A 16275-nucleotide genomic window follows, 5' to 3' on the forward strand; every position below is an offset into this window, starting at 1 on the left:
TTTTGTGATTTTTAAAAAACATTCTGATGATGCAGAGTTGCAGGGGAGCATCTTCAATTTTATTTTTTTAAATAAAGATTTTATTTATTTATTCTTGAGAAAGAGAGAGAGAGAGGCAGAGATACAGGCAGAGGGAGAAGCAGGCTCCATGCAGGGAACCCGACGTGGGACTCGATCCCGGGTCTCCAGGATCAATCCCTGGGCTGAAGGCGGCGCTAAACCGCTGAGCCACCCGGGCTGCCCGCATCTTCAATTTTAAAAGTTCCCCCGGGTGTATCCAAAGGGCTGTTAGATTTAGGAGCTACTCTGTTCTGTTTTTCGTCCTGCCTCAAATATGGGATGCTACAGAACTAAGCAGAAACAATTTGAGAGTCATTAGCTTTTAAGGGACTAAACCTATTAAAAGTCTAAACCCATGAAAGAAAGTATTTGATGCCTCTAAGACAAAAAATTCACAAGACAGGAAATATTTTTGAAGGAAGATTTTTAACAAGATTATAAGAAAAGGAATACCTCTAGGTCTCTGATTAAGGATTTAATGTCCAGGTAATTTGGGGTAGGAAGCAGCCCTGTGAAGGGAATAGTTGTGTGGTATAAGGAAGCCGTAGAAAGCCTCAGAAAAATTCTCAAAGCAAAATGATGAGGTTATCAACAAGCAAGACACTGACTTAAGAAAAGAACCTCCAAATCTGAAGGAGCTCTATGTACAGGGATGAGGCGTGAGTGCCTACACCTCCAAAACTTAGATACTATGAGGGCTCCCCCAGAATTTAACCACAACTGAGGAGCAAAGGGAGAGGACCATGAATTTACTGTGACTGTTTCACCTTATATCATGGAAATTCAAAATTTTAAAATCTGAGTGGAATAAAAATAGACCATGTTGCTTTGTCACATTTCAACTTTTGAACTAGGATGTTATACCTGAGGTGGTATGTGTCCCAATAGAAGTATGCACATGCACAGAGCAGAGTTTTAAAAAGACACATTTTTCCAGGAGGAAACTTTCAGGAGGGGCGGGAGGGGGGGTGCTAGTGGAGAGGGCATTCCAAAAAAAGGGGGAACATCATGTCCAATAAACAGAAGTGTGAAGGTTTTTGTTTTGTTGGTTTTGTTTTCTTGGGTTTTACTAGAAAGGAAGGAGATTGGGAAAAAGCACTAGAACATGGATCTGCAGATAATAAAACACATGGTAATCATGGTAAGCCAGACCTTAGAGCTCAGCCTTTATCTTGTAGACAGTGAGAGAAATGCAGTTAGGCTTCCATTTTAGAATACTCAAGGAATATGAGTTGGAGGCATTTATAAGACTCAGAGCAGGGAGTCCATTTAGGAGACAGTTGCAAACTAAAGGATGCCTACACTCACACAAAGGATTGGTAGCGGAGGGAGGAGGAAGGATTGCAGATATTTAGGAGATAAAATGGGAAGGGAACTAACATAAGCAAGATGAGGGAGAGAGAGAAAATAAAAATTATTTTCAAGATATGCATTCATAAGACTAGATACCATTAATCAGATTAGGAATGACAAGTGACAAAAGTGAGTAGGTGAAAAAAAGGAATAACGATTCATTTTTGAGCATGTCCATAACAATGTTGTACATGAAGTCTCTGCAAGATATTCTGTACACTAGGGTTTCTCAGCTTTTGTACTGTTGACATTTTGGGCCAGCCAATTCTTTACTGGCAATATGGAGAGCTGTCCTTTGCCATGTAGGATATTTAGCAGCATCTCTATCTTCTAGTTTTTTTCCTGGTTCTTCAGGATCTCTTAGAAGCTTAAAACAAAGGGGTTGGAAGAAGATCTGGGCTGTAATATTGTTCTACACACGTATCTCTGTAACAATGTTGGGGCTGTTCTATTTATGTAAAAGGACAGCCTTTGGGCAGAGAGAGGGTGGGATGATATGATTTGGTTTATCTCTTGGAACTGGGCATCGGAGCTTCCTTCCTTACTCCTGACATTGTGCCTCACAAGCTCCTGGGCATGATTATGAAATGGAAATGGATTTATGAGAAATGACAAGAAAACTCCTTAAAATCTCTCTTGATCTTAGAACAATGTAGACCAACTGCTTCTTTTTGTATGCTAATGTTCTGGAAATCCATAGACTAAAAAGATAAACACATGACTATGTTTTGTGTGGTTTCCTACCAGGAAAGTGTTTTAGCAAGTATTAAATATGTGAATTTTCTCTCTCTCTCTCTCTTATTTAATGAGGAAAAAGCCAGCTACTTTATAATGTAGACCAGGGCAGAAAATTACCTCAGAATTACTTAGGGGGTATCTTTGAAAAGTTACCCGGGAACCCCTAAGAATGGCCTTGATGGTCCAGGGAGAGATATGGTACCAAATATTTTATAGTTTAAGGATTGTGAGGAAATCTACACCACCCTTCATGGCAAATACCAAAAGCTGACCTGGGTTAGTACCTCTGAAGGCAGCAGTTCAAAAAATCTAATTACTAAGAATTCAATCCTAGAATCCCAAACATAGATAAGCTTAACACAGAGGGACACAGAATCCTTCCAAGAACCTCTCATTGGATTTTTATTCTCATTGCAGGACAGTAACCATGTATTCATGAGATTGTGTAGCACTAAACCTCGTAAGACTCCATGATGCATCAAAAAGCAATAGCAAAGGTGGACTAGATTGATCAGATTCCCGTATGGCATTCAAAGACAGTTAAGAATCCTCACACCCTTTGGGTTGTGTATGCCCCTGGATGCTTGGCTAATTCCAGCGTGAAGCAAAGGAAGTATCCCAAGGAAGATCCTTGACTGACTACTGATACGGTAAGTAGGGCCCCAACAGTGATGCTGAAAGTCAAATTGCTAAATCTCAAGTGGCAACCCCAGCAAATTTTGGGAGGGGGGTGGTTGTGGCAATAGCTTGGAAATCTGCTGGCAGACCTTGCTTTATTCTTAGGGCTCTTCAAATGGAGGATTAGATGGCTTCCTAAATAAGATAACAGGGAAGAAGAAAATAGTAATTCCTAGATCTTATTAGTAACGAAATTGTTCATAGTATTCTCATATAGTTTTTTTAATCTAGTCTATTTCTGTCCATATATCCTCATTTCTAGCCATAATTTTTTCTTCTCTTTTTTCATGATTAATGTTACCAAAGGTTTGTCTGATTTGTATTTTTTATTTTTTTAATTTGTAATTTTTTAAAGAAAAACTTTGTTTTATCAACTCACTCTATGGTATCTTTTTGTATTTCACTTATTTCTGCTTGTATTTTTATTTTTCCTTCTATTTTCTTTGATTTTATTCTGTAAATCTTCTCCTAATTTATTGAGATAAATATTTAGCTCATTAATTTTCAGCCTCTGTCCATTTTTAAAATAAGCATGCAAGGCTATAAATTTTCCTTGGAGGAACATTTCCATTGTAAACCTCAAGATTTGATGTACAGTGTTTTCATTATCATTTGCTCTAAGTGTTCATTAAGTTCTAATTCGGTTTCTTCTTTGAAAAATTACTTATAAGTGTGTTTTTAACTTCCAAACATGTAGAATTTTAAACCTATCTTCTTGTGATTAACTTCTAACTTAATTACATTGTTCTCAGAAAACGTATTCTACATAATGCCTATTCTTTAATATTTGTTTAGATTTATTTTTTCTAGATTTTATTTATTTATTCATGAGAGACACAGAGAGAAAGAGAGGCAGAGACACAGGCAGAGGGAGAAGCAAGCAGGTTTCATGCAGGGAGCCTGACATGGGACTCGATCCCAGGTCTCCAGGATCACACCCTGGGCTGAAGGCAGTGCTAAACCCCTGGGCCACCCGGGCTGCCCTGTTTAGATTTATTTTATGTCTTATATGATCATCTGTACTTAAGAAGAGTATGTATCCATTAAGTGTTGAATACAGAATCTGGAAGCATGAGACACCCCAGCTTCTCAAAATTGTGTTTCCTGTTCTCTATTGTGCTAGAAGCAGCAGCCGCTCAGACCATTCCTTTTCTATCTCTTACAGCAGCTTCTCTTCCTTTGTTTTACCCACAGATTCTCTAATCCTTAGTTCCATGCCTCTTCTTTTCTATCTTTCTGGTTTTTACTCTCCTCTTTAGATGATCTAATTCATCCTGGGTCTTCAGTTTCCATCTGTGTTATCATGGTTTACAAAGTAGCCTCATCCAGACCTCTCTTCTGAGTTCCAGAAACATATTTACAATGGCCAACTAGACAGCTCCAACTGGCTGTTCTATGCCCTGGATTGCAAGACTTTCTCTCTTGCCTGTTTTCTTGCTCTTAGCTAAGAAGACTTGCCATCCCTCTTCCTTACTGCCTGCATCCAGTGTAGCATCAAGTCCTGTCCATTCTCCTCAAGCTCCTATGAGGCTCCTCCTTGGCATTGCCACTGCTGCTCTTCTAATCCCAACATCCATTCTGTCTTGCCTCAACATTGCTGCTAGAGGAGCTTTGCTTTTAAAGGTGCCTTCTGGGAAGCCCGGGTGGCTCAGCGATTTAGTGCTGCTTTCAGCCCAGGATGTTATCCTGGAGACCTGGGATTGAGTCCCATGTCAGGCTCCCTGCATGAAACCTGCTTGCTTCTCCCTCTGCCTCTCTCTGTCTCTGCCTCTCTCTCTCTGTATCTCTCATTAATAAATAAATAAAATCTTAAAAGAAATGTTTTCTTGTTCTGAAATTTCTACTGACTCCTTATTTTTTGCCCACAGGGCATAAGTGGTACCCAGCTTTCTTTTCAGCTTTATGTCCCAACCCCAAACCAGAACCCCACACACTGAACCCCTACAACACTGAGCTTCTCATGGATTCTGGAACTGCACAGGATGTTATGTCTTTGAGCCCTTGGAAGTGGTTCCACATGAAAACTTTGCATGCTATTTTCTTCCTCCCCCACTCACACCCTAAGCTCCATATCTAGGAAAGCAAATGTATATGCATGCCCATGCACATGCACATGCACACACACCCCCTCTGGAAAGGCCTACCCCTTTGTAAGCAATATCAGGATGAAGGAGAAAGTATTTTTAAGTTTATTGTTCTGCAGATGTTGACAATTTAGGACTAATGTGACTTTAGTTGGAGGACAGCAGGTGAGTTGGGAGAAGGCAGGCTATGGTTAATAGTACCTATATTGGCAAATAGTCCCCTTCTCTTCATTTGCTCTCTGCTGACTTGTTAGGAAATTTTCTTAAGTCCCCATGAAATAAGAGGTTCATTTCCACTTCTCCCCAAACACCTAATTGCCCAGGCAATTTTAATTACACAGCAAGGTCGGATTAGATGATTGGATGACCCTCCCAATCCACTTTCATGTTACTTTCTCTTGGGATTGGCTGCCTGGTAACTTTGATACCAGGCTTGCCTTCCTAATAATTATGCTCTTTGTATTCTCCAGTAACTATCTCCTGCCGAGTTTTCCTGCGGTTTGCATTTTATTTCTAAATCTAAAATACATGGACAAAAAAAAAGTAATTTTATTTTCTTAGCACCACATATGGAATATATTTATGTTACCATTACCAAACACTTATTGGTAGAAAGAAAATTTCTGGGTTCATTTTCTATCTCCTGCCAGATAAAATGACCCGTTCCTTAACAGAGCTCTGTCCTTGTGAGTATGGATTTATGTGAACCTGGCATATAATGTGAGCTAATTCTTTACTTTCCCGTGCTCAAACGTAAGATTCAATGTCATTTCACAGATCCAGATTTTAAAAAGATTAAAAATTGACTTGAAAAATAGAAAATATGGGGCACCTGGGTGGCTCAGGCAGATGCCTTGGCTTCAGGTCATTGTCCCAGGGTCTTGGAATTGAGTTGCCACATTGGGCTTCCTGCTCAGCAGGGAGAGTGCCTCTCACACTCCCTCTCATTCTCTCTCTCTCAAATACATAAATAAAATATTTTTGAATTTTTTAAAAATCAAAACAGCAAAAATGTTTGAAATGCCAGACTTTGTAATACAGTGCCTGTTCTTGTCACCAGTTCCTGATATGAGTCATTCCCAAATTACATGGACTTGAAGAGTACCAATGCATATACCATGTGGATATACAGTATATCCATGTAAAATGTGAAACCATATTATACATGTGCTCACATTTGTATTTTATTTTGCTATTTTATTGTATTTTTTATTTTTTATTTTATTTTGCTTTGTATTTTATTTTATTTTGCTATTTCTTAATGATTAATATAAAATTTATTTGGACAGTGATACATCTAGTCATTATTACCAGGCTTAATGTGCGGTGTTAAATATTTGATCCAATTTTCTTCCCTGAGTAAGTTTTTCTTTTCTATCTCTGTCAGTTTTGAAAACATACCAGGAGAAGAGGGACCAGATTCCAACCTGAACTCCTAAGAATGAGGTCTCAGAAGCGGGTCTGAAATTAGGGTAGGTATTGATCAAGACAGGATCTTCACTGAGCCCTTGGTGGCTGGGGTCGTTGTGCCAGAGCAGGTACTACTGTTTAAGTTGGGGATCTTAGGCCAACTTTGGCTTTGTGCCCTTCCATAGTTTCCCAAAATTTGTCATATTCAGCTGGGTGAAGGATATCGGGCAGGGGATCAGGTACAACAGTCAAACAGGACTTTGTATTTTAATATGCCATAGCCTAACCTGAGAACATCTGTCTGATTCATGGATAGATCACTCGAAGAAACAATTTGGCTTTTAAGTATTCACTCATCTATTCATTTTTATTTATTCATTCAGTTGTCAGTTGTGGATGGGCACAGAATGGCCTTGTGAACCAATATTGTGATACAAAGTGAAAAGTGAGGTACTACAAGTTATTATAGGTTTGTAGAAGAAAAGTCAGTAACTGTAAAGCTCCTGTGGAGCTGTGGAATAATGGGGGAGAGTTTCTATTCTTAACACATTTAAATTTGTAATTTTAGATGAGTGAAACATAGTTGTACACATGTATACACTCAAAAATGAAGCTAGTCATTCAAAAATAATTTTTACTGCAAATTATATTACCCCTCTTGGCAGAAAATTGTTATTTATATATAAAAGTTGATCAGATCTCAAAAGCTAGTTTAGAAATCACAATAAGGGGCACCTGGGTGGCTCAGTCGGTTAAGCATCTGCCTTTGGCTCAGGTCATGATTCCAGAGTCCTGGGATCGAGCCCCTCAAAGGGCTCCCACTCAGCAGCAAGTCTGCTTCTCCCTCTCCTTCTGCTGCTCTCCCTGCTTGTGCTCTCTGGCTCTATCAAATAAATAAATAAAATCTTTTTTTTTTAAAGAAATCACTATTAAATCTGGGGCATTTGATATAGAATGGAAATAAATTCGACCTTGCTGTGTAATTGAAATAAGTCAAATTTGAAATTAGAATGAATAAGTCCAAAATGGTATTCAAAATAACACTCGTGTGTATAAATTCAGTAAAAATACTTTTCTTTATATAAGCATAGCGAACATAAATAGAAAGAATTTACAAAGGTAGAGTCTTTAAGTTATTTGATTATGTAAATGTTGCTTGTTATTAATGCAAAGTACTAAATATACCTGACTGGACTCTAAGAATCCCCAATATACAAAAACTTGATCCTGGCTTAATAGTTCTTGATAGAATTAAATTTACAATATCACTATCACATGGTAGTTCCATACAAGTTCTTCAACCATACTTCATAAGATACAGCTGTGGTAAATGTTAAGGCCTAAATAAACTAGAAGTGATAATGACTATTACCTTGGTCATTCAATTCATGCAAACTAATACAATTCTAAGCATAAAAGCTAGTTAAGCTAAAGCATAACAAGTCAAAATACAACTGAATTGGAGAAAATGTCGGCAAATAGACATAATAGCGTTTACATATGAAGTACTTACTATATGTCAGGCACAGTGTTAAGCAGTTTTTTTTTTTTTTTGGCAGTTTTAAAAGGTTGTTGCAATTAGCTCTCCCAACAGTCTCATACGTAGTGACTATTAAATCTCTAACTCACAGAACCAGAGGGTAGAATGGTCTCCAGGAGCTGAGGGAAATAGGGAGATGTTGGTCAAAGGGTATAAACTTTCAGTTGTAAGATGAATAAGTTCTGGGGATCTAACGTACAGCATGATGGTTTATAACTAATAATTTGTATTATATACTTGCAATTTGCTAAGAGAGTAGATCTTACATGTCTTCACTATACACACACACACAGAGGTAACTGAGGTAATGGATGTGTTAACTTGATTGTGTAAATACCTCATTATCTATACATATATCAAACCATTACATTTTACAATATAAATATATATAGTTTTTTGTCTATTTTACTTCAGTGAAGCTGGGAGGAAAAAGTTGCCAACTTACTTTTGAGAGAACAGAAGCTTGGGGAAGATAAACAAGTCACTCAAATTCACAGCGATGGGTGGTGCAGTCCAAGCTTTAGGTACCCTTACTCTCTCCCATTTTGCTCTTCCATCTTTAATGTATTGAACATAACAACTAAAATTCAAACTGGAATCAAAAGGTGAGTATGATGGCTCCTAGAAGAGGAATGAGAATGGGCACTTTGCTCTAGCCAGGGGAATAATTGGTACAAAGACACAGAAGTAGAAGGGATTTTGTTCAAAGAGAGCAGGGATATGATGCCTTGAGCATACAATGTGATGATGCTGGAAAATGAGACTGGTGTTCCAGATCTTATTTGCTTAGGTGTTTTTTGTTTGTTTTTTGCTTAGGAGTTTTGATTTGATCCTAAAGGCATTGGCTAGTCAATAGAGGCTTGTATTTGATAATGGGAACTCAGATGTCAATGTGGAGGGCGAATTGGATGCCTACTAAGCAATAGCTCCTAACAATCCAGACAAAAGTGCTGGACTAATCCAAGGCAGGAGCTCTGAAAGTAATAAAGATACGAGCCTTGGCGGGGTAAAAGAAATTTGCTCTGCTCCTCCCCCAGGCCCAGAGGTGCACAGACCTCAATTGACTCTTGGATATGTGTAAAAAATGGGAATGGTCAGCAAAGGAATGCTGTCCTGAGTTTTTTACACATCAGTAATGCTTCCCACTGAGGGTTCTTCTTTACCAATCCAAATGGGGAATCATCATTTGTGGACTTTGGAGGAAAAGGTAATTATAAAATTCATTAGGCTTTCTGGATAAAGAATTGTAATGCCTTCCAAGAAAATAATTAAACTACCATGGGCAAAGAGTCTCATCTGTGTAATTTAAAGCAATGTAGTGGGTCATTGTTTAGTGTCTCAAATCCAGTCTACATGTAGCTAATTCATAATCATGCTCCATCTGGCCAAAATTAGTCACATTATTTTGTAGGCCAAGCAAAAATGCTAGTTTTGTTTCAGAAGTTTCAATATTTTTTCTAATGCAATCTAATGTGCATCTGGATTATCCATTCTCCTTTTCTCAACATGTTTGAATCTTGCTATAGTGAAAGGAAAAACACAGAATCTATAGCATGTATAATAAGAAGCTCTTATTTCAAGAGCCCAGAGCCCTAGCAGAAGGGAGTTGGGATGGAATATTCTTACACCTATTTAAACAACAGGGCTCCTAAACAGATGTGGGCCAAGCTGCCAGGTGTTGAGGTGGTTCATTAGGATAACAGGCCAAAAATGAAAATAACAAGCAAACCTTTTTATTTGCTTTCTACAACAGTGCAGGCAAGAGGGAAAGGAGGAAGACACTAACTCACTAGTGTTCTATTTCTCCCCATGGAATGGCATGAGGCATATATCAAACGGAAGCACGAATGGGGATATCATCTCACTGCCAAGGAATTCTGAACAACAACAACAAAAAAGCTCCTGCTTTTTTATGGATTTATGGGACCACAGGAAGGAAGAGGGGAAAGAGCATGGTGTGAAAAGGTACTGAGTCCAAGTAGAGAAAACTGCCTTGGCCAAGGTCTTGGTGGAAGTGCTTGAACAGTGTATCAACAAAAGCCTCACCATAAAGGGGCCTCCAAATAGAGGTTCCTAGACTGGGAATGCAGATAGGCACATGAGTATGGTTGGCTCAAAAATGGCTTGAGTCCTTGACTGCAACTTCTTCCAGATGCACTGGCGGCATACCAAGTCTGGTGTGGGAAGAGCAGCTTCCCCCAGGATGCCTGCCAGGCAAAGCCTTGTAATTGCCTGGATTTTTGTCCTGGAGCTACAGTCCTCTAGGTGAATCCAGGAGACAGCAGATCTGGTAGTCAATTGAGGTAGATTCAGCTGTCCACCACGCCAATCTGCCAAAGCCATAAATTGTGAATAAAGGGCATAAAGGACATTTTTTGGTCTAATGTCATGCAATTACTAAAAGTACTTGGCAGTCTTGATTTTATAGACCTGGGAATCATGAGACCAAAGATTAGACCTAGAGCTTAGAGGAGAAACTAGAATTTTCCCTTCTTGGTAACCAACTCCATTGGTTTCTCACTCATCTGTAAATCCGACTTTGAGAAAAAAAGGGAAGGAAAAAGGAGGGGTGCTCTGACAATGTCTGTCCTTCCTCAGTCCTGCAAGCACTCCCTGTGTCAGCCTTCATCACAGGAAAAGCAGACAACAGCACATATTGTGTCATTACAGAACACTAGCAAGAGTCTCCCCATCTGGCCTGGATGCAACTTACATCTCAGATGTCTCTTCAATTTGTTGCCTAATTTTCATTCTCACTGCCTCTCACTTAGACTATTGTAATAGACTTCTGGTCACTGACCTGCTTGGGGCTTATTTTTCCCACTAGAATATCTAGGAAGCAATAAGGGACACAGAATTTAAGCCTCTTTGGAAGTTACTTCTGTAGAGGTGATAATTGAAGCCCATGGGAATGAACAAGCTCTCCTAAACAGTGATGTGGGATTAGGAAACAACCACCAAACTCTTACACTAATGAATTAGGAAAAAAGCACACACCCATGTTTTCATTTATTCAATAAATAATTATTAAAAATATTTATTATGCTGTTGCTACACACTAGAAGTTAGGAAATTCTTCCCAGGAAATAATGAAGGCATTGGGATGGAGTTTTCAGCAAAAGCTGATTGGCAAGATGAACATGTTTTTCCAAATGAGGCAGAAAGGGGAGAAAAGATGGGAGAAGGTAGGAAAAAGGAAAGGAAATGGAAAAATGTAAACATGAAGCATCCTGGCATATTCAAAGTTTTGCAAACATTTCTCTAATATCTGGATGTTGGGGGTTAAGTGGGTAATGAGTAAGATGAATGAGTAGAAGATACAGCAAAGAAGCAAATTGTAGCCCAGTCCCTGAAGTGCTTATATTCCACTGGAGAAATTTATTTTTAATTTGTGATGTTTTAATTTTAATTTTTATTTATTTTTTAAAATATTTATTCATTTATTTGAGAGAGAGAGACAGAGAGAGCATGAGTGAGGAAAAGGGCAGAGGGAGAAAGAGAAGCAGGGGGCTCAGCAGGGAGCCTCAGACCTGCTAATCCCAGGACCCCCCCCCCAGATCATGACCTGAGCCAAAGACAGATGTTTAACCGACTGAGCCACCCAGACGCCCTGAGAACTTTTTAAAAAGATTTATTTATTTATTTATTTATTTATTTATTTATTTATTTATTTGAGAGAGAAAGAGAGAGAGGGTGTGTATGCGTGGGGGAGGGGCAGAAGGAGGGAGAGAGAGAGGGAGAAAGAGAGAGAAGCAGACTCCCAGCTGAGTGCCAAGGCTGCTGCAATGTGGGGCTCAGTCTCACCACCCTGACTGAGATCATGACCTAAGCAGAAATCAAGAGTTGGATGCTTGACTGATTGAGCCATCTGGGTGCCCCTGGAGAATTCTTTTACTTAGAGTAATGAAAAAGTCAGATTTTTGTCTTAGAAAGCCCATTCTGGTAGTTACATGAAAGACAGGTTGTAAAGTAGAGTGACTGGAGACACTTCTGCCTACAGTCTAAGTAAAAAAAGAACATGGACCTGAATAGGGAAAATAGCAATGGAAGTAAGAGGAAGGAATGAATGTGATGGGCATCAAGAAAGTATAATTTGAAGGACTCAGTGACTGAATGGCTGTGGGAATGAGAAAGTCCAAGGTGACTCCCAGTTATTTGACTTGAGTGAATGCATGGATATCATTCACTCCTCTCTTGGACCATTCAAATAGCCTCTTTATTGGTCATCAGTCTTTACCCTTTCCAGCTTATTCTCCATATTCCCATGATACTTCTAAAATAAAATTTATATATATCGTATCACTTAAAACTTCTAGTTGCTACCTACAAGTCTGCAAAAGAAAATCTGTGCTGCTTACTTTAGGTTTCTTGGCAGAGAACAGTGCAATCTCACTAAAAAACACCTGTTTTTTATAGCATACATCATAAAAGGTACATTATTGTACCTATTGTACAGTTATTCCAAAGGTACTTTTTTTTTCCATGCCCCCTGTCCCCAGTTGAAGCCACTGTGCCTGCATCACAGACATGGGGCCAGGAGGGTTCAGACCCACCTCTGGGGAGCGCCAGCTGGATGCAGAGGGAGGGTCTAACCTGGGGGAGAACAGCAGGTTAGAACCTGCCGCTTGGGCTTCCTGTGGCAGGCAAGCAGACCACAGGTCCCCCTCTGGTACCCAGCTTCAGACACAGAGGACCTCCCTCACCCATGGCCACCCCACTGACTTAGAAGCTCATCTGAGTTCCCAAGGTACCTGGGTTCCCAAACCCATACGCATTTTGACTAGTCTCTGGAAAGACAATGACAGACAGTCAAAATCCCCAACCCTATATTCTTGACAAGTTGTCTTCCTCTGTCACCATAAGACACACCAAGAAAATAATTGCTTTTTCTTACCAACTATGGATTTGGTCCCAAACCAACATAAACACCACCTAGAACAGGCAGCTCTCAAAACTTTAGGCGAAACACAGATGAAGGGGCTTCTTTGGTTCCTTACTCCTAGACTTATTACTCCTAGTCATTATTCTCAAATATTTGTCAGCTTAGAGACAAAGAAATTACTTAAAGTGACCCAAGGGGACAGAAGCTTCTCCCTGCCCCTAAATCTCTAAACTGTGAGCCAGAGATTTTACACTGGCAGCTGCTAGCCAAATTCTACTTGCAAACATCTTTTGCCGGCCAATACAGTGATGCCCCCACAAAATGGCTTTTCTAAAAAATCCATATCCCTTCCCCACCATCAAAATGTGAAAAATGAATTTGCAGTAGGAGTGGGGGTGCTCAGTACTTTTCAGCATTCACCAATCAACAGGATCTAGAACGGTATTTCTCTTTAGATGGGGTATTTGGCTTCCAATTCATCATCTCTGGCCCAGTTGCCTCATGTGGGTTAAGCTGATGCTTCTCAATCATTAATGTGCATACAAACCACCTGGTAAATGTTACTAAAATTCAGATTTTGATTCAGTAGTTCTGGAGTGAGGCCCAGGATTTGTTCTCAGGTAATGCTAACACCCCTGGTCCAGGAACCCTACTTTGGTGACAAGGAATTAAGTAGATAGCATAGTACTTATATGTGCTTCTCTTTGGAGCCAACAGCCTGGTTCTGGATTCTAGTACAACCGCTTATTAGTTGAGCCACCCTGAGAGAAGTTCCTGCATTAAGTGTGCCTCAGCTTCCTCATTTACAAAATGATGCTAATAATAGTCCTCAACTCAAAGGAATTTAGAGAAGATTAAGTGAGTCATTGTACATTGGCAGGCCTCAAAAGACTGCATGGCACACAATAAGGAATCAATCATTGTTAATTATTATGATTCATTTTTAAAGTTATCATGGGTCACTCCCTTCCTTAAAGTTATGGAATGGTTTTCCAATGACCTCAGGATGAATTCCAGATTCTTTGACATGGATTACAACGCCCTTTATGACCTGGCCTCTGTTTTCCTCTCCAACCCCATCTCTCTACCTTTTGTCTCTAGCAAGGCACTTTAAGCTCTTTCATCTTGATCCCTCTGCCCTAGGAGTTCTCTTTACCTAGAATACCCTTCTGTTTTTTTATCCAGCCAACTCCTAAAAACCCTTCAAAATTTAGTTGAAGCAACTCAAGTTAGTTGAGTTGGAATTCTTCCCAGACCCTTCCCATCACCACTGTGAGTTATAACAGTAGCTCTCTTCCATGTACCCATCTCTGCAACACTTTCCACATTATATTATAATAATCAGATTGTCTGTCTCTCTTCTTTGGGGTAACTCCTGTGGTCATAAGTTTTCAATAAATGTCCATTGTGGAATTAAGAAATGAATATATGACCAATATATTCTTGGTGTTATTGTAGATCTCTTTGGCCCAAATCTTTTCATGAAGCCTCTTCATTTATGGGTCACAGATCTTTGACTTTTAAGGATCCAGACAGGCTACAGCCCTATCCTCCCTCCCAGGGATGCACACATACGCACCACTCCATGACCCCACCAAGTAACTGGTAAAATAACAGCCCCATGGGTAATATGCAGACATTGCAGTAGTTCTTGCATTTTCAGATTCCAGAATATAGCTGATGAAGGAATGGATGTGGGGCTCAATCATCAGCTAAGATACTAACCCAGAACAGTGATTTTAAACCTACATTCAGCAGACTCCATTCAAATTCAGTCTAGGTGCTTTGCATAAACCATATTTGCTTAACTCATTTCCTGGCCTGGGAGACCTCTTACAAACTAGCTCCAGTCTGCCTCTCCAAACAAGTCTCACTGCCCTTTCTGTGCTCCAGGCACACTAGCCTGCTTTAGGTTCCTGAAATACCCAGCTGCCATCTGCAGGACCTTTACAGTAGATAGTTCCTTGACCTGAAATACCTACCCATCCCACTCACTACTCCTGTATACACATACAGACTTCAAATTTTCTCTCCCTTCTTGTCACCTCCAAAATGCAAGCTCCTTGAGGCCCAGACTTTGTTTTTTTGTTTCTGTTTTTGTTTTTCCTACTGCTCTATTTCTAAGACCAAGAGTAGTGCCTGGCCTGTAGGAAGAGGTCAATAGATATTTGTTAATGTTGAGTGAATTAACACTTCCTATCCTGTCAATATTTCATTGTGATCCCCATGATCACACTATCTGAGGGCAGCCTCCCTCCCCCCTTTAATTCTACATGAGCTTCCTGCTGGGCTTGTTTGTTTGTTTGCATGGCATCTATCAGTGATTACAAATATTTCCATTTGTTCACCATTTTCTTCCTCCTGTGTTATCTCCAACAGACTCTAAGAGGGAAAAAATATTAATTTTTTTCAGTGCCTGACACCTATTACTTAGTTGATAAATATATTTTTTCTAAAGTTGTTCAGTGAAAATTAAGTGGCCAAAGAAGAATGGTGGCACTATTATTTCATTTTATTTATCTAACATACAAAATCCTACAAAGGTTTCAAGGGTCATTTGTAACTTTAAAATAGGAAGAAACCATTAGTATTAACTAAGGAAAGTCAGGATAGAAAAAAGCCTTAGATGTCATGAGGCCCATTTTCCCTGCTCTGCAGATAAGTAAATTAGGGCACAGGAAAGGGAAGAACTTGCAGAGCTAGTTAGGAGCAAGTCTGGAAATAAAATCCAGGGGGCAGCCCTGGTGGCACAGCGGTTTAGTGCCACCTGTAGCCTGGGGTGTGATCCTGGAGACCCAGGATCGAGTCCCACGTCCAGCTTCCTGTATGGGGCCCACGTCCAGCTTCCTGTATGGGGCCCGTTTCTCCCTCTGCCTCTCTCTCTCTCTCTGTGCCTCTATGAATAAATAAACAAAATCTTTAAAAAAAGAAATAATATTCAGAATTTCTCACTCTATATGGTTCATTCATCAATGAGGAATACCGTGTACTTTGACTTATGTGCTCAAAATGAAATTAGGCTTTATGCACTGATTATTAGCTCTAGTTGCACACTACAATCACCTGGAGATTTTAATTTAATTAGGCTAAAAATCCTGATGCCCAGGCTACAACCCCAACCAATTAAATTAGAATCTCTGAGGATGGATCCTGGGCATCAGCATTTTAAAGCAACCCCAGGTGATTCCAACATATAACCGGGATTGAGAAGCACAGTTTAAGAGGAAGAAAGGAATGTACCTGTTTTGATTCATTTGAAAATGGAACTCAAAACTCCTGATTAATATCAGTCTAACCCCCTGACCAGGGTTTCTTTCCTAACTATCAGTCCTTGGAAAAGTCGTTTAAAAACAGCCATCCCCAACTTATCAGAATAGTACCAACTGTCGTAGTATGTCTGGATCAAATAGTCTTGTAAATAAGGACTTTAGAGATGATTTTCATAGCCAAGTTCACAATAATCCAAGGTTCGGAAGGCTTACATTCTTAACCACTACTACTGACTGCCCCAAACCACGGAAGACTGCCTT

General features: G+C 39.7%; 1 long non-coding RNA gene across 5 annotated transcripts in view; it reads left to right on the forward strand.

The window, feature by feature from the left end:
• LOC106559176 overlaps positions 1–16275 on the forward strand; it is a 32365-nt gene that overhangs the window by 928 nt on the left and 15162 nt on the right. For 3 of the 5 annotated variants that reach the window (XR_005363489.1, XR_005363488.1, XR_005363491.1), the window contains exons 2-5: positions 2569–2801; positions 6301–6385; positions 8278–9070; positions 9617–9828. This is a non-coding gene — a long non-coding RNA (uncharacterized LOC106559176). The remainder of the gene's footprint in view (positions 1–2568; positions 2802–6300; positions 6386–8277; positions 9071–9616; positions 9829–16275) is intronic. The other 2 variants (XR_005363490.1, XR_005363492.1) reach the window with 2 other exon arrangements.

The sequence above is a fragment of the Canis lupus genome, chromosome 8 (assembly GCF_011100685.1).
Source record: "Canis lupus familiaris isolate Mischka breed German Shepherd chromosome 8, alternate assembly UU_Cfam_GSD_1.0, whole genome shotgun sequence".
Lineage (NCBI taxonomy): Eukaryota > Metazoa > Chordata > Mammalia > Carnivora > Canidae > Canis > Canis lupus.